General features: G+C 43.2%; 1 long non-coding RNA gene across 1 annotated transcript in view; it reads right to left on the bottom strand.

Annotated features, from left to right (window-relative positions):
- LOC138110766 (uncharacterized) overlaps positions 1 to 26,139 on the bottom strand; it is a 69,749-nt gene that overhangs the window by 39,145 nt on the left and 4,465 nt on the right. Inside the window, exon 2 of the long non-coding RNA XR_011151045.1 lies at positions 14,828 to 14,950. This is a non-coding gene — a long non-coding RNA (uncharacterized lncRNA). The remainder of the gene's footprint in view (positions 1 to 14,827; positions 14,951 to 26,139) is intronic.

Raw genomic sequence — 26,139 nt, 5'->3', positions numbered from 1 at the left:
AAAATTCTTTCACTCTGGGCAATCACAATCTGGATGAAGTTTAACAAGGGCAAATGCTGAATTCTGCACCTGGGATGGGGCAACCAAGGATGTATGGACAGATTGGGGAACAAGACACTGAAGAGTAGCACCACTCAAAGGGACATGGTGGTCCTGGCTGATGGCAAGTTGAATATGAGTCAACAATGCCTTGGCAGCCAGGAGGCCATATATATACTGCACTATAGGTGAGCGTTGAATAGCTGGGCATCTCTATTTGTCATCTGAGTTATAAAGATGATAAAGCACTCCTTCACAGCAGCACTCAAGAATTTTATGTACAATACACCAGAAATTGTGTATTAAGTGGCTGAAGACATTTGGCTTTTCGCCCTTCGTAACCACTGACAATATGTGGGCATCTAAGTGTGATTGCACAACTTCCTGCATTATTACTCATGTCATGGCTTATCAACCCAGATACTTAGTGGCATTTATGAACGTATTTAATGCTGATACAAGCAAAAGAAGAGTAAGCCATATGTTCTTTTATTTCAGGTTTGAGCAAGGCCAGCTCATTGAAGGCAGGTGCTGGTTTGTCCTTAGGTTTCTGCTGATCAGATCTGCCACAGGGACATGGAATCCAGTCAGCACCACAGAGAAGCAGGAGCCACTGCTTCCTGCAGGTTCTCGAGGTGGAAAGCATTCTGGTCCTCCTGCCAGACAGTTTATCAATACTGCTGCTGCTGAATATAGATTTTTGCCTCTCCAGGTTACCTGCAGATCTTAGGAAGAAAAACCTCTTTTCATTAAGCCTACACTGTTTGTCCTCAAAGGACTGCCTGGCTGCAGATAAAGTGTAGCCGAAACACATAACTGGACTTTGGCTGTACTTTTGGACGCGGCCTCAGAACTGAGTCCACACAGGGTTGTGCCTTCAACAGGAGAATTTCACCCTGAAACTCATTCTCCCCTTCCTTTAGTGAATCATCCTCTGGAAAAAGGATGAGGACCCTCTGGGAATGCAGCACCCACAGTTCCTGGGATGCAGCACAGATCTGCTAACAGACCCAGAAGAATGCAAACCCCTGTTACCTGACAGAATCCGTAATATACCAGTGCTTCAGGGTACTTCTGAGTCTCTGTTCCTACTCAGAGGAACATCACCAAACATAGAGTCCTATAGGATATTCTGGGAAGCAAAGAAGAAAATATTCTGGAAAAAAAATACCATCTAGGAAATGTATGACTTGAGACTGGGGGATACAGAGGCGAGATAAGCTAAAGCTGCAGAGGCTTAACTAAACTGACATGGTCAATTACCAGATAATGGCCATTTCCAAACTTCTTATCTCAGTTACTAGCAATTTGGCTACAAACACTAAAAAGAAATTTGATTAAAGTAATTTGATTTTACTCGGGAAGGTTTCAAAAGCTAATATTAAAAAATGGGCTCATGGTGAAAAGTAGTTTTAAACAGTTGCAGCAACAGGGTGGAGGAGTATTTTCCCAACAAAACTGTGCCATTCCTTCACTGCTTCAAGGGTTCCTACCTTACCTACAAAAAATTGTTTGGTGAAAAATCCATTTTGTTCATTTGTTCCTGAAAAAAATATGCGAGTGGGCAGAGGCAGGGGCTATACCTTAGCCAGCAGAAACCAGCAAGATTCCTGTGCTCTGTAAGCACCAGGGTTTGTGATCAGACAGATAATCTCAGATAAGACCAAACAGTAGAGCTCAGAGAAGCAGAGAGGCTTTTGGGCACACAAGTCATAATTAAGTGCCGATTGAGTGTTTGAAAGTGTCTTCTTTTCCAGCTCTATCTGCAGGTTTAATGCAAAACATTACCTCTACAGACTTTGGATTTATGATGTCCTTAGATTGTCACAACTTTGACAACACACCGAGCAAAAATAATGAACAAAACAAATCATGTTCAAAAACTATGTAGCAGTTACAGATTCAGCATGCTCCTAAATGTAAAGCTTATTAAGCTGATTTTCCTCCTTGTCAGAGTATATTCTATGCAGGGTCACAAAGGTCCGGGGACACGAAGTTTAATATCATGACTGATTTTCTGGTTTCATCAGAGTGACTGATATGGATAAACAAAGAGTTTTCTCTTATCATTTATTTCCCGGCTCCCCATGTAAAGCAGAATATTCAAGACTAGGAAACATAATTTAAATTTATTGCCTTTATCTCTAAACAAAGGACTTTGAGAAATATGTTTCTGTCCTGGTGTTTGTGGAAATGAAAGCATGGGGTCAATGCCAAACTAAAACTCCTTTTCACTAGATTGACAGAGGGGAATCTGTAATGCCAGAGGCAAATTAGGAGTCATTCTGCTTACAGGATCAAACCATTCCTGAATACAGTGAAGTGACTGACCATCTTTTTCTATCTAGCCTGTGTCTACAGACCTCAGCAGATAGTTGGCATCACATAAATCAATAGGAAGTTTTCAAAAGGTGTATTGAGTTGACAGAATGAGTCTTAAACCAGAGAACAAACACTGGCAGCCTGGTTTGATACCTCTCATGAAGAAGAGGCTGCTAATCCTGATAAATATTCATTCTGAACAGGAGCCTGAAATGAAATGCATAAATTCACACCTCTCAAATAGGACATCTTTTGAAAGACATCAAAATACAATATTCTCCACACATTTTTCCACTTTGGCTTGTCCCTTGTACTTCAATTAATTAAATATTACCCGCACATTCCTGTATGTACATAGCAAAGAAAATCACTGTGTTCTCAAAGTTCAGACCTTGATACTAAGACCACACACATACCACAGGCACATGAACAAGAAGTATTTTTTTCCCCTTGACACTTTCATACAGTAAAACATTCCCTTTAGATATAGCAATTAATTGCATTTGATGGCAACAGAAATATCCTAGGGAAATACAGGCACATATTTAGCATTTTATAATGAATAGCCAGGACCATCCCCAAAGGTTTAGGGGCAATGCAGGCTCCATGCCCTGATGCAGCCCCAGAAATAAAGCAAAAATCCCACAGGTCTTTGCTGTTACCTAGGAAGCCTGAAGAGACAGGCAGTCTCATGATCCAGAAGATCCTGGGGGTAAGCTACAAAATATTATTCTTCTCTGTGGAAAGGAGAATCTACCAGAGAAAGAAGATTACCAATACTCTTTCTACAACTAAGTTTCTGTATTGACTCCAATATTCCCAAATTGCTCAGCACAAAACATGATGAGCGCTCTGAAACCTTTTTCCCTTTATCCCAGTCCCAAAAGGGGAGTTTCCACCCAGTGCCTATATACTGTGTTCACCTTTCCTCATGCAGGCATTTCAACGTGTCCTACAAATGCACAGTCTCAGATTCTCCTCTGGAAGAAGAGCAAGAGCTTGCAGAGGCCACAGAATGTCTTCTGGACCCTGTGACCTCAGACTTCTCTGTCAAAAGATGCATATAAGATGTGAGGTGAGATGTGACAATGAACTGAAACTTAGAGAGGCTGCTGTCCACATTACCCACAGGTAAGCAGTGGGACCAGGTTTGTGAGTAGCTGCTCTATTTCAGCAGTGCAACAGTGCCAAAATGGACATCTTCTCTCATTAGAGAGAAAAAGAAGAAAAGTCATCTCATCTCAGAACCCAGGAATTCAGCCCCAGAAGGTTTTTTCTGTCAAGTCTGTTAACACAATCCTCTTAGCCAAAACTTACTCTAAACTCAACTCAAAACTGCTGCTCCTAGGCCCTGTTACAATGTATTCCATGTGGACACCTAAGGAAACATGCACCACCATTTTCACTCAGTGCAGTTGCAGTTGCTCCACAGAGACCACAGTGCAGTAGCCTTACAGTTTTGTGAATTTTGCAAAGATACTTGAACTCAGGGAAAAATTTGCAGACAAAAGGGGTGTGACCGTTCTTCAGAGTGGCTTCCAGTGCTCCTCAGGGCACAGACTGTCTTTGTGCCTTGTACATACAGAGAACATAGCAAAATAGAAGCTTTGATCTAATTTCCTCCTTCACCTACATGCACTTGAGCTGTGCAGAGTACGAGAGGTAAAATCTCATCTGTTCAGGGTCTGTTCAGAAGGACAAAGGAGTAATAAAATTGGGACTCAGTGTTCTGGACGAAAGGACATAACCTCCCAACAGGGTCCCCTTCTCTCTTTAAGAACTGAGTCACAAATGAAAGAGGTATCTTTGTGTGAGCTTCCAAGAAGCTGCTGAGAGGGCTGACCACTTTGGAAATGTAAAAAGAGGATTATGATGTTTAAATATAAGAATTGCTTCAATTAAGATAATCAGGAGATATTTTTCAAGCATCCATTGAGATTTTTCGGTGGGGGGAGGAGAGAAGAAAAAAATCCCTACACCAACTTGTGTAATTGCCTTAATTATATCATTAGATTTTTTCCTCCTTGCCTATTCCATCCACTGCTTATAGTATGGCCTCTATGAAAAACATGAAGGGATTCAGTAACTTTCATTCCTCTCTAACATCATTAATCTCAGCATAGGTCTACCATGGTCAAAACTACCTGCAGTCTCAATATTGATCCATATGTAGAAAATCAAAATCAAAATTAACTGCAAGAAGAAATTCTGAAAAAAAACACAGAACAAAAGTACCCGAAAAGGATCTCATATTGTCACCCTCAGAGATCAATGGCAGTGCTTTGCCGACCAACCTGCTTCACAGACCTCCTTTACTTGGGCAAACACATCATCTTACAGGAGTAACAGTAGTTGGCCTTTGTATTGATCAGCTGGAGAAGGAATAAAGCAAGCTGCCAGTAGAGTTCAAATGCACTAGTTGCCCGCAAGTTCTACAGGACATGTGTCTGCAGAGAAGTGCAGCCTCCTCATCCTGTACTCCTGCTTCCTTTGAAATGCCATGTCATGTCATGGGGAGTTGGGTCAGGCAGCAAATGCAGAGGAAAACTTGGGTAATTTTATCTGGATTGCCCAGTAGGAACATGGCAAAAGAGAGAGAGAGTTGGGCTGCCAGTTCTGGCAGCAGAGCAGGCTGAGATCCTGGCTGACAGCAACCATGGGTTCCTCTCCAGAACATAGGACATGGCACACTTTCTCAGGCACAGGCTGTCCTGCCCCAAATCCCAAAACTGGCTAGCAAGCTTTCAGGACACTCTAGCTCCTAAGAAGACAGTTGCCAAGATGTGTTTGCCCATTTCTTTTAATGTAAATCAATGCTCTCCTTCTAGTCCTATTGCTGAAAAAGGCTGGACATTTTTTTTCTGGATGACAACTTAAAAATAATAACATGGTGAGGTAGATAGCTCAGACAGAAAAATTCAGCCAAAGTGCTTTTTATCTGGTAATAATATAATCTGGTTTGAACTGCTTAGGACAGTGTTGAGGTGACCTTATTAGGTGTACTACTAAAATTTCTTACTGCAATTGCAACAGAGACAGAAAAATAAAGTCCTTTATAGGTCATGCTAGATGCTATCCACAGGTAGCATCTTTGAACTGGCACAGGTTAACCCTGACTGATGGGCAAGGCTGGTACCAGCACATAACTTTCTCTTCTAGAGGTTTGCTTCTAATTAACGCAGTTAGATACTGGTGGAAGCCTGTGTGGAAAGTTCTCTTCACAACTGCTCACAAGGCATCTTCCAGTAAGAGCTTACCAGGGCAGTGGAATTGAAAGTGGAGATCTAATAATAAAAATCAAGACAGAAGCATCACTTCAGACACTTGTCTGAATGGCTGCTGTTTTGAAAAGGAGAAAGGTAAGAAAAGAGAAAGGAGACATCCTCCTCCTGCCACAGTATGTCCTGCCTGGTCTGCACAGCAGCAACAACTCACTGGAGGCCTACCCCATGAGATCTTAAAGTTTATAAACTTGGAATAGGAATTTCTCTATTCATTCTCAGTCAGCTTATCTGGCTGCTTTCCAAAACTCTGGTCTGCTCCAGAGGTGATGCATTTTGTTGTTGTTTCGAGAAGTTTAATTAGGTAACTGGAACCAAGTGCTAAAAATACCCTCTGCACAGAGCTCTTCCCAAAATAAAACCTGATTACTCTAAGTAAGGGCCATGCCTTGAGAGAATTTGCAATCCTTACACTATTCACAGTCCAGCTTTTCTCTTCATTAGTTTGGGAGAATGAAAAAAATAAGAAGTAGAGACAAAGTCAGGCGGAGGTATTTCTCAGAGGCACTCACTGGGTATCAGCCTGTCAGTTAATTGTTTTTGGAGCTACAGATGATCATGTAGCACATACCTGAAAATTTCCTTTGCACACAGGGATAGCTGAATAACTATGCATTTCCAATCTGAATTTAAATTTAATGTCTCTCTTGCAGGAGGCTCTATATGCAGCTTCCTGAGAAATCAAGGAATTGGTAGCAATGTGGCAGCACCATGTCTTACACTTTAGAGCTACCTACTTCCAACACTACTGCAAAACTACTGTAACTTTCAACAACTTTTGACTGCCACATTACTCACCAACTATTGCATGGTTAAATTCAGCACCACCTTGGAAAATTAGAGAGTACTCACACCTACAACGAAATGCACAGAAAGAAGGCAGGCAGTCTTCCCACTTATGCTGCCTAAATGGGACTTTCCAGAATGAGAGATAAATGCGATCTTTGTCAGGAAAAGTCTGGCACTGATGCTTTCCTGGAAAGGATCCATTTTTTCCATGTCATGGAGGAAAGCCCTCAGGCTAGTGAAGCACCTTTTTTCTGCTTCTTGAAGCACCTTCCAAGTTTTACTGCTATATAAGAAGAAAAAAAAATAGGCAACTTGCTTTCTCTTGCTTGTTTTCCTCAGAAAACAATGGCAGCTTGTCAAGTAATAAATGAATGGAAAAATAAAATTAAATATTTGAAAGAGCTGGGTCTGTCCTGCTGAAGCAGTTCTGTGCCCCATCACTGGAGCAGATGCCAGCAGCAGGTGAGGAGATTCCCCTTCTCCACCAGATCTACACCTGGCGTTGTTCATCACCCATGCTGGGAATCCCTCCTTGGGCAAAATTGTCTGCTGTGAAGAAGTACTCCCCCTTGCAGCTAAGAGTCCCCTTGCAGCTCTCTGGATAACCACAGAGATATTTTAATCCACACATGATTCTAAATGCCACATCAGCCCTGGTCTACAGTCTCTACATGTACCAAATAATATTGTCAAAGGGGTGTTAGCCCCTCAGTGGACAAGGGCATTAATGAGGACAGAAAGACCTCAGCCTTTGTCCAAAAGCCCTGAAAACATAGTAAAGCCTTAATGAAAACATAGCAGCACCAGCAAGCCATCAGGACATCAAATTCTGCTTTGCTCTAAAACTACCTCTGCAGTACACTTGTTGGGTTCTCAAAGAGGAAAATGCAGATGAACAGTTGACTTACCTTGTTTTAGTGGTTTGTTTTGGGTATTTTTAAACATAGCTCTAACAATTCTACTAGGCTTTTAAAAAAATCTGGCTGTTCAAAGGGAGGCTTATACTCAATTTCATGGATCTCTAAGATGCAACGATGTAAGACTTCAACCACTGTACTTTACAAAAGGAAATCTTTCACTTGAGAACAACAGGTCACATAATACAAGGAGTGAGACACGGAGCAGCTGCACTAAGCAACTGCAGGACTAAGGAGGACTCATCCACAGGCCCTCCCCACAGCAGTGGTGCTGTGACACGACCAGCGCTGAGCCGCTGAGCAGGACCCAGGCACCTGGTATGGTGATTTGTCCAGGGTCAGATCAAGTTTACAGCTGACAAGACACTGAGTTCATGTCTCCTGACTCTCACACCTCTGTTGCTTTGCACCTTGTGCAGTCCTTGAGAGAGGGCAGAGGCAGCCCGCCTGCTCTTACAGGCAGCTGACAGGATAGGACAAACACACTTCTCTGTTCCTGGTCCAGACACTCATGAGTGTATAAAGCAGGCAATTAAAACCACATTTCCCCCTCTCAGCAATTTCAGGGACAGTCTTTTGCATATATCCAAGTTCATCTGTTTAACATACACTTTAGTTCCCTCAGAAACATGTCTCTAACAATAGCTTAGCATTTCCTTAGCACAATGTGCCCTTTACCTTTTGACGGCCGTTCATTTGCAGTGGCCAGGTAGATTGGCCAGTATAAAGCAGGGATTATGAACAACAGTCCTTTTTCAACACAGCTGAAGAGTTCTTAATTTTTCTACTTATTCAGCTGACACTTCATGTCTTGCTAGAGCATATCTATTTGTTTAACATCCCAAACCAGGTTCTAATTTCTCTGCTGTGAAATAATAAACCTCAATAAGGAAATGATAAAGAAACACATGGTCTGAGAACAACTCTGCCCAGCAGGCCTGCAGTGTGATGCTGCCCAGTCATAATTAACACTCAAAACATTGACATGCACATGCCAAACCCATGCAGTGTGGGATTAGCTGTACCTAATCCCTGCTGCTCCCTGCTCTGCTGTACAGCAGCTGCAACAAAAGCATGGGCTCCTGGTATGCTAGTGAGAAAGTCTCCAGTATCTTTCCCACAGTCTCTATATTTCTGTGCCCTCTACATCTTCTTACAACTGTTTTCCTATCTCCTGCTTCTTTGGACCTGCTTTCAGTGTATTTAGTCTTTTATGGCACTTAACCTTTGTTCCCCAAGTTCCAGTCTATTTTCCTGTAATTTACCCTTAGGTTCACTAAAAAGTGAGATGCTTTCCCCACTCAAGCTTCTCAAATAGCCAGAACTCTGATGACTTCTCTTTGATGGTTGAACTAAGGTCCATTTATGGTTCCTGAGGTAAGGTAACCCTCCCAGTGCTTCCTCTTCCTGCAACTCATCAGCCCCTCCACCTCCTTTTGGCTGTCCCACTCAGGCAAGGCAAAATCTTACAGCAGTCTGTGCAATTCCACCAAAAACTGGCAAATGTAGTCTTTCTGCTTTGTCATTTCATAAATGGTACTATCATATAGTGCTTCTATGTGCCTGACATACTAATAGCATAGCTAATTATTCTAGATCGCTTCAGCCAGATCCCACCAACCCTCCCCCCACTTTACTTAATGAATTAATCTGAAATTCATGTTAGAGTTTCTGGTATGAAGCACTTTTGCAAGTGGGAACACTGAACAAGCCACTTATTAATAAGGAATAAGTACTTGCAATAGTTATTCTTAATGAAAAATGGAAGGTGGTAGTGGTAGGAATATGCAAGAGCTAATAATAGTGGTTTAATTTACAGCAAGGAATATTTTAAAAAAGATATTGGGAAAGGCTTTTTAATGCTCAAGGTAGTAACAGACTTGGACTGACTTTTCAAAGAGTCTGTGGAGTACCACCGCAGACAGTTTAGCATTACAAGGTTAGACAAATACCTGTTTCACAAATGATCCTGCCCTAAGGGAAGGGCGGACTTCGATGCTTCCTGGAACATCTTTCCATCTGAATTTTTTGTGGGTTTCTGTGTTCTGCTCTGGCAGCAACAGTGGGATGGATGTGGCAGTGGCTACAACCTGCTGCAGACAAGCACCTGTGAGCCCCACTGCCTCATCTCCTGCTCTCACTAGAGCCTCTCCTGCTATCACAGAGGTGTGTCTCCTGTAAAAGCCTGAGCCATGGTCAAGAGCTATTCTGCCATAGCACTACAAAGTATGCAACACAACAGCTTAGCAAAGAGGTGGTGGTAGCTTAAAACCAACTCCTGAGTGAGGTTTGAGCAAGGCGAGGCAAGACCTGCCAGCCATCCCTCAGACAAGTATATCTGCTGAGATATAAGAATGTAGGCTAAGCAACATTGACACAAAAAATGTACAAAAAAGCAGCATGTTTGCAGACTGTTTATGATGTGGACTGGCAGTGGGGATCCTGGCTAGTCTCCACTGGCTATTCTCAATCCCAGCAATACAAGTATGCACTGGAGCGAAGTTTCACCAGCAAACTTTCAGCCCCTCTGTGTGAGCTGTCTCTCCTGTGCTTTAACCACATCTTAAACAACTACACACCTTTTCCATCACACGTATCCTAAAGTAGCCACAGGTTTGTCCAAGAACAACAGGACAATTTTAGTGGGGATTTTTTGTTAGGCCTTTTTGTTTGTTTGTTTTGAGTTTTGGCTGTTTGGGTTTTTTAAAATAGCAATCTTATCAACTGCTAAGAGCTAGTGAGAAACAAGTGCACTCCACACAATTACAGAGGAAGTAGGTGGTTGGAAGTGACACAAGGAACTGGGGGCCTTCATGCAGGCAGGCACTATTTTGAAAGCCTGATGTGGAATGTTTATTCTGCTCAGAGAAAATCCATTCCCCCATACTGTGCCATGCCCACTCACTTTAAATTAGAAGACTTCCAACATTATCCATCTAGTTTTTCTAGTCCCTGCTGTAGGACTGGGTACATAACTTCTTCAGGGGAAACACATTAGATTCCAGACACTCCGTAAAACAATTCTTATCTTCCTGTGGGAATTTACCTCCCAGTTGCTTTCTACCAGGACTGTCTCCAACACACTAATGAATAATATTTTAATCTGCACATTAAAAGCATGATTCACCATGGCTTTTTCTCACCACTCAACTAACACAAGTGACAAAGCATCAGTGTTGATCCCAATAAAAGGGCATTTTTAAATGGTGCAAGGCAAAAGGAGAAAAGAATTGAGCTCTGTTTCCATTATGTTCCTATATCTCCTGAGACAAGAATTGTTTCTGTGCCACCTTTTGCACAACTAAAAGACTACTGAGTAAAACAGCCTACTGCAGTCAGAGGGCAGGACAGCTACCATGTGTATGTTAGGCATAAAAATAACATGTGTTTAAGATCCTAAGGCACTGACACCACAATCTTCAACTCCTGCTGCTGCAGAGAGCCTGTGGAAGTGCACCAGGGAGAGGAACTGCAAGGACAATGCACCACTGACTGGACACAGCCTGGGCCCCAGCATTACCACCTCAGCTCTTTCCAAGTTTGTCTGCTGATGAAAGACAGGCATATTGTCTCTGTCATTTGCTCCTCTGTCATGCCCTCCAGAACAGTGCAGCCCCTGGTCCCCAAAGGGGACAAGCTGCCATGGCATCACTGACCTCTGATTCTGAGAGCTACTGACCTGACCTACTTTCCCCTGCAGGATAGACTAAAGCACCCTCAACGCAGATGCAGCTAAACATGATTTCAGAAAAAAATCCAGTTATCTCCTTCTCACTACAAACACAGCCTTGTGGATACTATTAACACTATATTTTTCCTATGGGAAATGCACTACTGATCAATGCAGGATGTACTGTTTCGTAAGAAAATGAGTAATTGGATGAATTACATACAGAAGGTCCTTCTGCTGACCCTATCCCTCACCCATTCCTTCTCCTCTGAATAAATTCTGCCTGCCAACTTAGGAGTGAGCCAGTGAAAGATCTCATAGGCAGAATAAGATTAATATTTAGATATTTATCTTCAAGTAAGGCCTTCTCAGTTAATTAAAAAATATTCAGGGTTAAGTCTCCTCAATTCAAGTCAGATCTTTCAGCCCAAACTGGGCATGGGGATGTACCAGGAGAAGGAAAAGACTGTCAAATCCAACACTCAGATACTTTATCACTATTATCATAGTAAAGCTTTATATGCAGGCACTGAGGGTCCTAAATTAAATGTCAAATACTATCTGGCACCAGGAATATGAAGTACAGTCACCTACAGGGAAAAGGAGCCTGACAGCTTTGGTCTGCTTGTCAAAACAGCAGTCATCTCATTCAGGTCTTCAGGCAAAAGAACCACAATTTTCAAAACCAGAAGTTACCAGAATTAACTCACTGATTGCTACCAAAAAGAAGTGTTGATGATGGTAGAGAGTAAGAACAAATTTTTAATCCTACTCAGATGTTGAAAAGATTAATTTCTCCACTGATAACACTGAAAATATAGAGGTATCTTTGAATCGTTTTTTTTTTAAATTTTTTTAAAACTTGAGGTTGAAGCAAGGTAATTAAATCTTCTCCCCTTTTGGCTTGCCTGTGTCCTCCTCACCAGTTAAACAAAAGAAATGACCTGAGCTTACTTCCATCTCAGCCAACCCAGCTGCCTTTTTGAACAGATTCCAGAAAGCTTGCCAGATGAAGTTTATGAAGTCTAGTTAATTGCTTCAGCATATTGATTTCATGTTTGTATGAGGAAATGTATAATTGGAGACACTCCTAGCTGGTTAGTCTTACAATGGCTGGCACCACAGCACAGCCACACTGCAAACTTTGCTCAGTGGAGGAAGAAGTGGAGTGGTCTAACACAGCAACTACTCCTGTGTCCAGAGCCACAAAACCCCCAAACTTCGCAAAGCCTACAGCCTTGCTGCAAAGACGCATTACTAGGCATTGCTGATAATCATCAAGGTTTTAGAAAATATTGCACCAAAGAGAAATTTTGCTTTTGGAAAAGCAGAATCATTTAGATAGCAATAACTTTTCTTGATTCTTCATCAAGTGACATTCTGTGCCCCCACAAACCAGGCATGCAGCCCTCCCTGTGTATGGGGAGGAGGACAACAACTGCAAGCCAGAGCAGCACACAGAGAAAACAGCAGCTCCCAACTGGCGCAAGGGGGCACACCTGCATGGCTAAACACGTGATGGAAAATACAGGATAATTACATCTGGCTCCCTGATGCATCAAATTAATTTTAAGTGGGATGTAAACTTGGGTTAGGGATGTAAGACTTAGGCGTACCAGGAAACAGCTATGGTGTATGGCATGCCTGACTTGGGGGAAAAAAATCCATGGAGAGAGCTGTATTCCTGGTCATACTGAAACACCATGGCCACGCTTGAATGTGCAGAGCCCAGGAAGGAGAGTAACATTCAAGGCACAAGCAAAGAGAGACACAAATTAATTCTTGACATTTCTTAATGAAAACAAGTCTTTCCCCACTCTTGCACAAGTACAAACTGGGAACTTGCTGAAGTCAAGGAAATGGAAGAGTGGATGAAAACATTGAAGTAGAAAATAATGCAAGCATCTGCTATGAAAGTTGTGTTTGGGTGCTGCTCAGATGCTTAAGCAACCTTTCTTCTCCCAGCTCACCACAGAAGGTGCTAAAAAGGCTCTTCCTAGGATGAAGATTTGCAATATCTGCAGACAAGAACTCAACATGCTGAACTTCAGAAGGGATGAGGGACTCACTCTGCCCCACAGTCATGAGGCAAAACTGCTGGCTTTCACAGCTCTTTAATTAAAGAAATAAAAGGCAATTTGGAGTATTTTGGGGATGTTGGAATCCATCCAAGTTGTAGAAGAGAAAGGAAAAGCCATGAGATTTGTAGGAGACAAAATTATAAACTTTCCTCTACCCTTTGCAGAGCTTTAACATTAATGCTAAAAATAACTACAGCACCTGCGGGGTCTCAGCGTTTGGCTTAATCAAGTCTTAAGGAGTTGTAGGGGCGAAGCAGCAGAGGAACAAAGGGTGGAAGGATTTCAGGACCTGAGTGTACCAACAAGGACACAAGGATGAGACGTCCAGAGAACAAGTGTCTACTCCTGACTGGGGCAGATGTTCCGTAAGGATTACAGCAGGGGAAGGAAGGGGAAAAAAATCAGACAGGCACAGAAGCACATTGAGAAATGGGTCAGGCTAGAGCAGAGCTGTCAGCCTTCCCCAAAAATAGTATTAAAGTTTAATTAGTTTGAGATCTTTTACTAAGGTCCATGAGCCAGGATAACCTATCTAGGAGCAACATGTTTTCAGACACAACCTTCCTCCATGGCCTTTCAGATACCTAGCTTTGGTTTGCAACTGCTGTACCACTTCTACACTTGATGCAAACTTCACAAGCACTGAAATATGAGAATCAGCAGTTCCAAAGGGCAGAAACCACCATTGTGCTCCACAGGAAAACAGGTGCTGAGTGCTAGAGATGGGAAAGAGCTATTGGGGTAATTTGCCTAGTCTCACTCTAGTCTCTGGTTTATGCTACCATTTTATCCTGTTCACTTTTTCTCAAGGCAGCTAAGCTTCTTTCTGAAAGGAAATTACTTACTTTGAGGTTTGGGACTTTTTTTGTAATGTATGATCCCTATTTGTTTTTCCTTAAAGTCAGGAAAATCTTGTACCAAATACTGTAATCTCAAGCCTACCAGTATGCTTTATTCGAGAGATATGTTGTGGACTAGGAACCACCTCTCTTCTTTTGGGGTTGTTTATAAAATGGTACTGCTAGATGGTGGCTTTGACCTCCAGCTTCCTCTCCCCTAGTGCCTCAGTGGAAGGTCCAAAGCCACATAATTTGATACTTCCACTTTTGGATTTTGGTTAGCAAATTAGGATTTACACTAACTGTAACTATTGGTGGCTCTTGCTCCAAAGTCAGATAGAGGATTCAGTACTCCAATACTCTCCTATTTACAAAAAGACCTTATGGAATGATTTTTCATATTCACCCTTCCTGATCACGTTAGCACTAGCACGTTTTCTGACACTGCATGAAGAGCTAAGAACAGCTTTGAGTTCTCTGTGATCCTCCAGTGTGACCTTAGCTACAGCCTGGTAAGGTCTGGACCTTTCATGTGATGCTTGTTCAAAGCCATTTTATAATGAAATTTAGCCATTAAGGCAAACATTGGGGTATAAGTTAATTAGGTATTTGTCTGCAGTTCAGAGAAAAATGAACAAACAAAACACAAAACAACAAACCCTCAAAAACCCATTACATGTTCATAGTCAGAAAATTGAGGGTGAAAATACAACTTACTACTAGGCACACTAGAAGGCTGCTTTCTGAGTTTTTTTGATTGGCAGGCTTAATTAGAGTTTAATGCAATGTTCAGATAGGCATTAACAATACACTGCACTTAGATCAAGGAGAATGAAAGGCAGCAGCAAGCAAGCGAATGCTCAAACAAGCAATCATTTCTGTAACTTACTTTTGGGTCTGTGAACTTGAACTTTAGCCTTCCCACCATCTCCAGCCTGAACAGGTTCCACACAACAGGCTCTGTTCTGTCAGGATGGGGAGCAGAGGGCACGAGACAGCACTCATTTCAACTCTACAAAGCACAACAAAGACTCTCAGTAAACAATAGGAGGCAGCAATTTTTTCAGCTTATTTTATCAGCCAAGTTGCAGCAAAACTATGAATACATTAGCCTGCCCTTGTGGGACTGCTTTTGTTCAGTCAAAAGGACCAAGAAAGAATGGGGAAAAAATGAAAGAACGCATGAATTGGCAAAAGAAAAAAAAAAAAAAGGAGGAAAGAATAGCTGCCAAGTGAACTGGGAAAACTACTAGAAAGAAAATTAAATGTAATTGCACAGGCAATTCTTTTTTCTCATGGCTTTTTTGTATCCTTGTTAATGAAGCTGGGCTATGAGAGATGCTCCTGGATGCTCCACTGCCACCAACAAAGTCAGTGGATCAGGAGTTTGTGGGGGGCACTCATTTCTTGCATGCACAGGTGTTAAATTCGCTTTTCTAGAGTGCACACTGAGTGCCTGATAAATTAATACTCTGAATATCTATTTTGATTTATTTATAAATGGGAATGTAGAGAGATTTTAAAAGTACTAATTAAGGAAGCAATCAAGGATTCATGCTTCAGGAGAGAAAATATGAAGTGTGAGGCACTTTAGGAATACCTGAAATATTTGTTTAATTTGCTTCAACAACTCCCTGCAAAAAAAATCGTTGCTCTTATTTGAGAGGCAGCAGCTTGCTGGAAAAGGAAAGAGTTGAGGCAAAGTCGAATGGAGCTGTTTTCCAGGAGCATTTTCTGATTTCATCTACAGCATTTAACAGAACAGAATCCAAAAAATGTCCTGACACCTTGCTAGAGGGAGGCTTAGATAACTAAACATTGATTCAAATGCTGACTTCCAAAATGTCAATCCTCAACTCCCATCTAATACTAAAAACATTTTAGTGTCTACCAACAACATACTCTAGATATTCCTTTCCCCTCCTCTAGCAAGGAGACTGCCTAAGTCTCAGAGACCAAAGAGCCTGGCAGCAGCCTTGCACATTGTTTCCCATCTAGTTCATCCACTGAGGCATTCTTTTGCCTTTGCCCCAGGCAAGCGACATATAACACAAATTTAAACAATGCTTTCATGATCGCCTTTCCTTCATAGCCATCACCATTCCAACAAGGGTCAGGGTCAGTGATGCTGTCTGTTTGACAGACCTGAAGCCAGGTCGTCTCAAGAGAAGTGATCCAGCTCTTGGTATGCTGGCCCTTCTGGGGCAGGACTCAATATCTCAGTATCTCCTCTTCTCTGCATAAATAATTGGTTGGAATACAAAAAAAGGGAGAAGATTCATTGCTGTATTTCCCAAGAGGAAACAGGTGTTCTCCTTGGCATGGAAGACAAAGGATAAAGCTTAAAACTATATATTTCTCCTAAGCATCTGTCGACCTCATGGATCCACATTCTGGGTTTCCTAAATCACCCTCTCAGGCAGTAACTGTTCTCACACATAACAGGGGAAGCTTAGGCCCTAAATCAGATGAACATTTGGTATTACAGTAGTTGCCTAATAACTCCAAAGCTGGGAGATGTGACACTTAAGTTAAGGCTCCTTTCCAAGTCTAGCCCCTCACAGATACCACTCTTGACAAACTCCCTCTTGTTCACACACTGAAGAGCAGGAAGAATGCTGGAGGTCCTCGTTGTGTTTCTGCCCAGTAATGCAAACCACATATTAACAAGACTGGATTTTTATATCAGCATGCTGCTACTTTTGCTTTATCCTTCCACCATGGCCCACCAGGAACAAGAAACTGCTACACTGAGCAGGCATCATCTGCTATCAGGCACTTTGGTTCTTACCTCCACTCCCAGTGGAAACAAACAAGTGGTGTAGATGCCATAGCTACCCATGGTTTCAGCCTTCCAGGGGCATACCACAGCAAAGATGAGGGTAATCAGTGCTGGTACAGAAGCTTTACAAAGTGAGTGTGGGGCAAAGACCAGGCTGAGCTAACTGCACCATTGGAGACAGTGAGAGGCAGGAAAGGAGATCACCTCCCAAGGGCACTGATGGCTTCCAACAACAGAACCAACAATCTGGGGTTTTTTGTATGCACCTTGTTTGACACTAACAGAATTCCTTCTGATGCAGGTGAATGCCCCCTTGCCATATTTGCCTTGCCCCCTTGCCACCAATTACCATTACCTCAAGACGTTTTGACTTCATGGTACTCATCCCACTTCTGAAGAGCCCTTCTAAACTTCATTTACCTGACAGTCACAAAACAAAATAAAATCCCATTTCACACGTATTTGGGGTTTGGTGCATGGAAATGAATGAATTTCCCCTGATCCTCACCTGCCTTTCTCACCCTAAGTGTCATGATACTTCTGGAGTGCCAATCACTACATTTCGTAGGTACTGCATCCTCCACTTTGGACAGAACAATAATCTCTTGAGCAAACAGCTTGTGACATAACAAGCATAAATAGCAGCAAGAGATAAAAATCAAAAGCCACAATGTTTTCACAGAGGTGCCCCAAGATGCCAAGCAAAGGAAACCATAAACTTCTAACAGATGGTATGCCAGCGGGATGGCTTCCAAACAGATACTCTTTTTTCCAAGCAGCATTGGTGTCAAGTATCCTGAGGGACTGGCAATACCCAAGATAGAAGGCAGAATGATTTAAATGAGCCAAGAAGTATCCCAATAGTCCATTAACATCCCCATGAAGTGACTGATAGAGGAAGAAAACGTGAACATTTTTCCTTTTCTCAAGAGACACTGCAGACACTGAGCATGAAATCAGAGAGACTCATGTACAAGTTCCACCTGATTCCAGCTTCAGCTGTGACCTGGCTCCACTTTGGGAGCTCCACAGCTCTGACCACTGATCAGCATGAGGCACCCTCTGCACCCTTGGTTTCCCTTGCTCTAAGGCTCTTCTGCAGGATGAGATACTGTCCCAGCTGGTTTGCATCACTGTTCTCTCTGAAGGAAGCATTAATAAACTAATAAGTTCGCACAATGACAACATATAGGGGCACCTCTCTGCTGGGACAGGAGATGAGTCCTTTAGGCTTACACACACACATTGCAGACATTGTGATCTACCCAATGCTAAAAAATGTTAGCCACTAAAGCCTTTCCAGCACAGACTAATCCATCTTATTTGGCCTCCACCTGACCCACCTTCACTCCACACAGCGGGAAGCCTACCAACACATAGATGTGGATGCTGTCCTACAGAGCACTTCTAACTCGTTGCAATTTTACCTGTGTGAGCTGCCTCAGCCACAGCCCATCTCACACAGATGGTACAGCCAGGCACCAATTGCCTGGGAAGGTGTCAGGTGACATATGATGAACACCAGCTTGCAAACTCATTTCAAGAAAAATGGTACTCCAAGGAAATTAAAGCTTTAGCTAGCAACTATTTATCTTGTTGGTAATGGAGATGGGTGGGTAATGATTAAATTTGGGTAAATATAAATCAGTAACACTCAATTAATTTAACCTGTGTACTTTATACCTAAGAGCATGGATCAAAGGCAGATTATGAACAACTTCCAGGGAGCATGGGGGGGTATGCAGTGACAGAAAGGACTGTCAGTAATCTTACTGCAACACCAAGCCAGCCAGAGGTCAATTTGTTCCAAACCAGACTCCAGAAAAGACTTTAAGAAGGTGAGGCTGTCTCAAAGGCTTTCATTCTTTTAGTAGTAGCTTGAACCAAAGCACAAAATATAACAAGAGATCCTTCCCTCCTCCAAAAAACCCTCCAAAAAAACTCAACCCAACCCTGTGTTTATCCCTGATTTTCTGGAGTTCTTGGTTTGCTTAATGTCTAAAAGCAGACATGGACAAACAAAAACATGCACAGCTATACAGAAACCTTACTTGTATGAACAGGTCTGTGGTGTGACACCTCCTTAAGAAATAAGGAAAAGCTGTGATCTTCAGGAGTAACCTGAAGCATTAAGGAAAGACCACAGACTACTCCCTAGATGAAGACTTCATGTTACATTTCTTTCATTCCCCTAGATAACAGCCCTTATTTCTCAGAAAAACTTGAATATGCCTAATTTCCACTAGAGTCACAATGGACCCTGGGCACAAAACAGGAGCTGTTCTTATAAATCCTGAAGACTCAAATCACAATCTTATATACAAAATATGTTAAGTAATAACAGCATGTTTTTCACACCATGATTTAATCTAGCACTTGGAAAAAAAACCCTCACCATTAGCCTTTTTGATAACCCTGCCAGCTGAGGCAACACTTTTGGGGTATGCACTACCCATAGTAATCATCCCATGGCAGCAGCTGCCCGTTATGGTTGGAAGCAACTTGAAGGCTTGAGGATTGATATTTTGCTAACAGACCACCCTGAACCATTCCATTCCCCTCCCTCACTAGCACTGGATTGAAGAGGAGCTTCCCAAAGCATCCAGCAGTGAAGGAACATGGGAGAACACAGACGGTGCTAGCTTCTTCCAATTACTGTTTTGTCTGTTAATGAACAACGTGACTGTCAGCTGAGTAATGAAATTCCAGTCCCTGGAGCTTCATCCAAATATCCTCCCTGCCCATGTCTAGTTAGTAGTTTAACAGCCTCCCACTGCTTTGCCCTTTTATTTGGCTTCCAGGAAAGCAGCCATCAAGCAACTTCTCAGGAGACATTACAGAAGTACCTACTGGGTTTATGAGGGCACCCTGCACCAGCACGTTCCTGGAACAGGCCTCAAGCTGCTGCCTGACAGGGCAGCCCTGCAGGCTCAGCTGCTCCAGGAGTGATATGGCAGTGGGCTGGCGGTGCTCAGGAGAGGCCGGCTGGGTGGCAGAGACATCCAGGAAATCACTTTGATGGTTATCAAGATCCACGGGCACAAATATGTTACGCCAGGAGCTCCCAGCTGTTTCCCTCACGGAAAGCAGCCTTTGCCATCGATGGCGACATCTTCCCCCCCTCACAGGCCGACGCTCCGCCTCAGACCCCCCTCGCTCAGGGCCACGGGGCACCGCGACCCCCCATGCCTGGTGCTCCCACTGCGGTGCAGGGCCAGGGTGGCCCCCCAGGCCTTACACCAGGAATGCTGCCGGCTGGGATCCGTGGGTAGAGTTTGTGGGGAGTCCATGGCCCGGCAGAGCCCGGCACCCCCAGAAATTGCACCCTGGGAGCCCAAACATGCAGCGTTCTGCAATGACACCCAGTCGTGCCCACACAGAGACTCTTCAGGGACAGCAAACCCGCTCTGCATCACCAGGGACTTGCTGTGGCTTAGGAACAAGCAATTATCGTTAATCTTGTTGTTAATTATCACTGCAATTGGCATGGCTTTTGTCAGTGATGTCTGGCCTGAACATCAGGCAGTGTAGCAACATGCACTGTTAAGTCCTTTATTATTTATTTAGGGTAAGATCCTGCTGCAGCACTGCTACCCCGTTTGCTTCAGTTTGCTTCTTACTGCTGATTGTTGAATCCTCTAGTTCTGTTGCACATCAGGGAATGAGGATGATGCATTCTCTGATGGCAAAATCCATCAAGGAAAACTCTAGGGGAAAACCAGTCCTTAGCGGTGCCCTTTTTTATTGCACTAAATAAAGGCTACACTGATGCTATTAGCTGTGCCACAGCTTTTCTGTGGAGTTGCTTGTTTCATGACAGCTGAGCTCAGGCGTTTTATTCAGCAAGCTCCTTGGGCAGAGCTGAAACAGCAGTGTCTGCCATGTGTTTCACCTCCTCGTCTTACACAGGTGAACGTGGCCAGAGCTCACTCCCACACCAGCCACAGCAGCCAGAGCCAACCTCGAAGCCAACAATACTGGCAAAGGACACAGAGGCACCTTCTCGCACGTGTGAGGGGAGCGCTCAGGACAGGAACTGTGCTGTGGCTCTGGAGGGGGACATGAGTGCAGGTGACTGCAAATGATGATGCTAAAGTGTTTGAAGTGATTTGCAGAGATGGAGGCAGCCCTGAGCTGTCTCCAGTGCAAAGTACAATGGCTGCACTTTCCTGGGAGTGGGCCTTGGATTTGAATCCAGAGCTGCAGTGGTGCAAAGCTTATGCCTGTAAGCTTTTATCTGCTTGGTTTCATACAACATTGCATTTCCAGTCAAAATGCCATCCTGACCCCAATTTTAGCAGTGTCCCTGGATGTAGGTGTCCCATGGAGAGATGGCTGTGGGATATCTGGGGACAGGAGCACTGTCCTCTGTTCCTATTTTGTGATGTAATGGACTACTGCATCTCCTTGGCACGGTCCTTAGGGGCTTTAGAAATTAAGCATGTCAAGAAAGAAGTCAAAGGCCCTAGAGAGCTGTCTGATGAAGAACAAGTGAGTTTTTATGTGCTCTAAACCCTCCTACCCAATTTCTCTGCTGTTGCCAGGCAGTCCACCCCTTTCAGCACACATTAGCGAACATCACAAACCTATTGGAAAAAGTGCTGCAAATGAAAAATGAAATGTACTCTATTTAGTCTTCAATTAAGGAAGAAGAGTTTACTCCATCTCTCTAGGGCAACAAAAAACTGGAGCAGAGTGTTAGGTTCATTGAACATTAATGATCTTTTTCTATTATGCTAAATTATTGTTTCCTTAGCCAGTGATCAAATACAATAGCTTTATTAAAGCCCTTTTCAGAAAGAAAAAAGAAAGCGCCTTTCTGCAGCAGTGGCTCTTATGAATGACAAAGGAGCAAGGGCCCTACAATGGGGTGATTGCTGGAAACAAGGGAAACAATGGTCCCTGGTGCTTCTGCAAATGCCCTCACCTTCCTCTGCCCCAGTAACAGAGACACTGAGCTGCCTGAATGAGAAGCTAATTTCAGCTTGGTGCTCACCTCTGGTCTCCTCCGCTGTGAACCAGGCACTGCTGAGCAGGGCTCTGGTGGTGCTCTGCCCAGGAGTACTTAGAGCTTGCCCAGCAATAAAAAGTATAACCCCTCTGAAAAGGCATTTAACACATGACCCAGGCTGGATGAAAGCGTGTGCTTACGGCAACGAAGAACAAGTGCTGGCTGTAAGAATGCAATCTTGTGGGGAAAAAATTAATCTGAAGTAAAATGAGTCAATTTTGGTGCAAGTCTGTGGAGGCAACACTACACTCTTTAGACAAAATTAAATAAAACAATTTTAGTGGAGTTCTGTGGAGGCCACAGTCCAACGTAATTGCAATGGAAAATTGATGTTCTGTTAAGTATGCTGCTCCTGAAAGGAAAGGGTATGAAGCCATGGCAAAAACAATAGGTATAAAAAAATAAGGTTGAAATTAAGTTAGGGAAACATAGTAAACCACTTTGGAAATGTATTTATTTATACCACAACCCAACTGTGTCCCTCTCTGGCATGATAACACTCTTGTGAGATGATTGCCTCTTACAGCCGCTCAACACTACCCCGTGTACTGTGCATAAAAAACAGGTGCTTGCTCTCATCTGCTGCAAGAGAAAAACATAGCAGCAGAGGTGTTGTCTCCAGAAGTCCCTGAGCCATGAGTAGCAGTGTGTTCCACTCTCCCTACCTGCTTGCCCTAGCTGCATGAGCAGCTTGACCCTGCTGGGATATTCAGCAGCTGTGGATCCTCTGGCAGCACTCACAGACATCCACCCTCACAGCACTCTCCTACGGCATTTAAAACACCATTGCTACTCCATCTGTGGCATACACACCAAATTTATTATCTGGGACACAGCTCAAATCTGAGCGTGTTTGGGGGGGAAATGGGAATGAACCATGTCACTGGCATGGTGGGAACGCATGGAGGAGGAGAGGGAGTGCTGGCAAGCACATGGGGAACAAGTCCAGCAGCTTCCCCAGGGAGCACAAGTTGCTTTATTTCACCAGGATACTTTTGAGCTATGGGAACTGCAATTTTCAAGTAGTTTCTTCCTGCCCCAATCTGTCTTTGTCTGGGAATCCATGCCATAGTGCCCTCTGATGTTAAATATTCTGCTTGAAATCTACCTGGAAAGGGGAGGATCAATAGGCTCTCAGTTTTGCAACCATGGCAACACATACTTTACATATCATTTCAAACTGAACAAAGGAAAATTAAAGACTTGGGGTTTCAGGGAAGGAGGGGAGGGAAGGGAACGGGCTTTGCCTCCAGGTGCAAACCTGTCATATTGAATCCTTAATGCAGTGAACTTAAGAAAAGTGTTGATAGAGCAAAACTTGAGACTCTGTGAGGAGAATATGAATTCCAGATTTGTTTCAGCTGACAGTACTCACAGTCTAATGCAGAGTCATCAGCAGCTCTCAACAGACAAACATTCAAACAAGTTAGTCTCAAAAAGTAATTTTAGGAAAAAAACACCCAATACTCACTCAAAAAAAACCCTCACCAAAAAAAACCCAAAACAAAATAAAAGTCCCCCATAAACAAACAAACAAAAAATCACAACAAAACAACGACATAAAAACCTACCAAGCATTATCAAACATTTATATTTTCGACTAATAATATTCTAAACCTGATTCTGATCTGACTTCTACTGGCAGAAAGCTAGAAAATCAGTTTTCAAGCTGCAGTGATTTAAATCAAAAGAAAGTCCGTCCTGTGTTCCTGAACCGTGGAAATTTTTGCTAATATTAGGTGACATTTGTGATAAAATTGTGTTTGATAGCTGATGATCTACAGAAGCCTCACCTATGTTTAGTGATTTAAATTCATTACTTTGTCTTAATAAAGGTTTCGGTTCTTTTTTCAAACCCAGTTATTCCGAAGTTGGGAACAGTGAATAAATTAGGCAGTCATCAGCATAAAATGGCCTGATTTTCTTCTGCTTTTGCCCTAGGGTTTTATTTACACAAATAGAGTATGAGTAAAATGCATAGAACTATACATTTCTTGTAAGGTTTTCATTTTACAGTCATTATGATCCACACAAAGTGCAAATTCCTACTCCAACAGCAAGGCAGTGGAAAAACCATTTCCTAGTTGAATGTCTATCCACATCCACATGAAAAAAGGGCACTGAAATCCCAAATCTGTTCAAGTCATTACCATGCCCCCTGTAAGTGAAAATGCCTGTGCTAATATATAGTGTTGCACTGACTCCTCCAATCACAAATTTTCAAATTTCAGCTTTAAAGCTCTGCTCTTCCAGGAACAACTTGGAATCAGGTGTGCTGCGGGGCTGCATGTCCCCCTGCTGAGGCGAAGGAAACCCAGGTATGGGGTCAGGCCAGTGGTGGGTGGGTGTGGGCACTGCCTGCTACAAGAAGCCCAGAGACAGCCCCAGAGGGAGGAGAGCATCACGTTGGACAAACCACCGTGCAAGCTCCTGCCCGCACATTGCAAGCCTGGCACTCCTGCGTGAACAGTACATTAAGAGGAAAAGCTTGACCTGAACAGCTCCACCAACACAGAGCTTCTGCCTGGTCTCTTGTTAATAGTGTATCCAAAGATGCTCTGTCTGGCTGCTAGCAAAAGCAGGCACAAAGAGCACAGTCTTGGCAGAAAATGCATGCAGTTAATACAGCACTGCTGGGTAAAACCTCACAGATTTTATAGCATACTTGATGGCTGTGCATTAAGCCATCTTTCCAGGGTCAGGATCCCAGAAGCCTACAGATGTAGGCATGTGAGCCATTGATGCCACGTTTGTGGTCATTAAGAACGGAAAGATCTGGTGTAAATATGGGGGAAAGAGAAATAATTCATCTGGATACTGAGGAGTACTTGCAGTTGGGTTATTCCACTGAATTCACATCACTGCCCTTCAAGATGTGTCACACAAAGGACTCTAGGAGAAATATGAGACAAAGGTGTCACAGTTTTCTTTTACATGCAATTATGCAAGGATGAGGCTTGTATCTATAATTCCAGGACTGTGTCACCTTTTCTTTTTCCTGAAGCCTGCCTGGCGTTCTTAGGAAACAAGGGGAGCTCTTCAGTGTGGCTGTTCTGCTCCATCAAGGGCAGCAACATGGCATTGGGCAGAGGTTCGGGGGAAGCCAAGCAGTAGGGGTGAGCTTTCTGCTGGCTCCTGGCAGCAGCATGAGCAGCCTGAGCCTGGCAGCTGCCAGCTCTGGGGAAGTGGGTCACTAGAGGGGCCACGAACAAGGGCCCCTCCTGCCCATGGCGGATGGTGAAGGCTCCTGCCATCCAGCAGCATCGAGAGCACCACTGAAGTGAGAGAGTGCTGCTGCCTGCACAGCATGGCTGGTAGGACAAACTCTGTGCCCAAGTCTTGGCTGCACGGATGCAAGAATTGCCTTTGCTCCCTTCCGCCTTCAATGCAGTATTTGCTGGAGCTAACCCATCACCGGCTGTGCTTTCCTGCTAAGTTAGGTGCTCTGGCTCTGCCAGTGCCATGCAACATCCTCTCATGGTTTCTCTATAGCTGTTTTCTCTCTGTAACATGAGAACAGTAAGACACATGCCACAACAGCACTGTGATGCCTAACTCATCTTCATAAAATGCTTTGAATCCATCATGAAATGCTCTGCAAAAGTTCAAAGCACATCATCAATATTACCGCAGTATTTATTGTCTCTGAATGGTCCATGTCATTATCATTAAGCATGAATATTATTCTTTATTATGCATCCATGCTATATCTTAGATTCTTGGCAGTTGTTCAGAGATGTTGGAAATGCTTTTCTTGTATATGCCCTTTCCTAACAATTTCAGGAAGATGTATGCACATCTGAAATGTTAGAAGTCAAATTTCTGTAATTTCTAATGCACAAAAGACTCCATCCGGCACACCTATATTTTTCAGCTATTATGCAAACGGAGAACTGAAATATTAAAAAGCTTTGTGAGTAATTCATATCAGGCAGGATAATTTTTAAAGTTTTTCAGTGAGTATACTTTCTGAGAAAAAATTCTCTTGATGACTCTGAACATACTGATAGTTGCTGGAATTGAAAGAAATGGATGGGTATCATTAAAATGACAGCAGATTGAAAAATTACAATGAGGAAAACACTTATTTGCATTTCAACATAAAAGAGCATGTCATGTGTTCCTCACCGCCCTAGCTGGTGTTTCTGGGGCACCATGTGTGTGGGTAGGTCCTCCTGATGCAGAGTAGCAAAGAGGAGGGAGCATGACCCTGGGGCAGAAAGACTAGCCTGTGTATGGTATAACAGGCACCAGCACATGTGAACATCAGTGACATCTGAGAACTTGAAGCAAAGTGTGGACTGCAGCAAAAATGACCTGGATGTCAAAGAGAAGGAGTGGAGCAGTTTGAACAAAGTGAGGAGTCAGTACACTCCAGTTCTCTTTCCAGATAATATGGATTTAAGCA

This window comes from Aphelocoma coerulescens, chromosome 5, assembly GCF_041296385.1.
Source record: "Aphelocoma coerulescens isolate FSJ_1873_10779 chromosome 5, UR_Acoe_1.0, whole genome shotgun sequence".
Lineage (NCBI taxonomy): Eukaryota > Metazoa > Chordata > Aves > Passeriformes > Corvidae > Aphelocoma > Aphelocoma coerulescens.
This window is presented reverse-complemented; position numbering and strand designations above follow the sequence as displayed.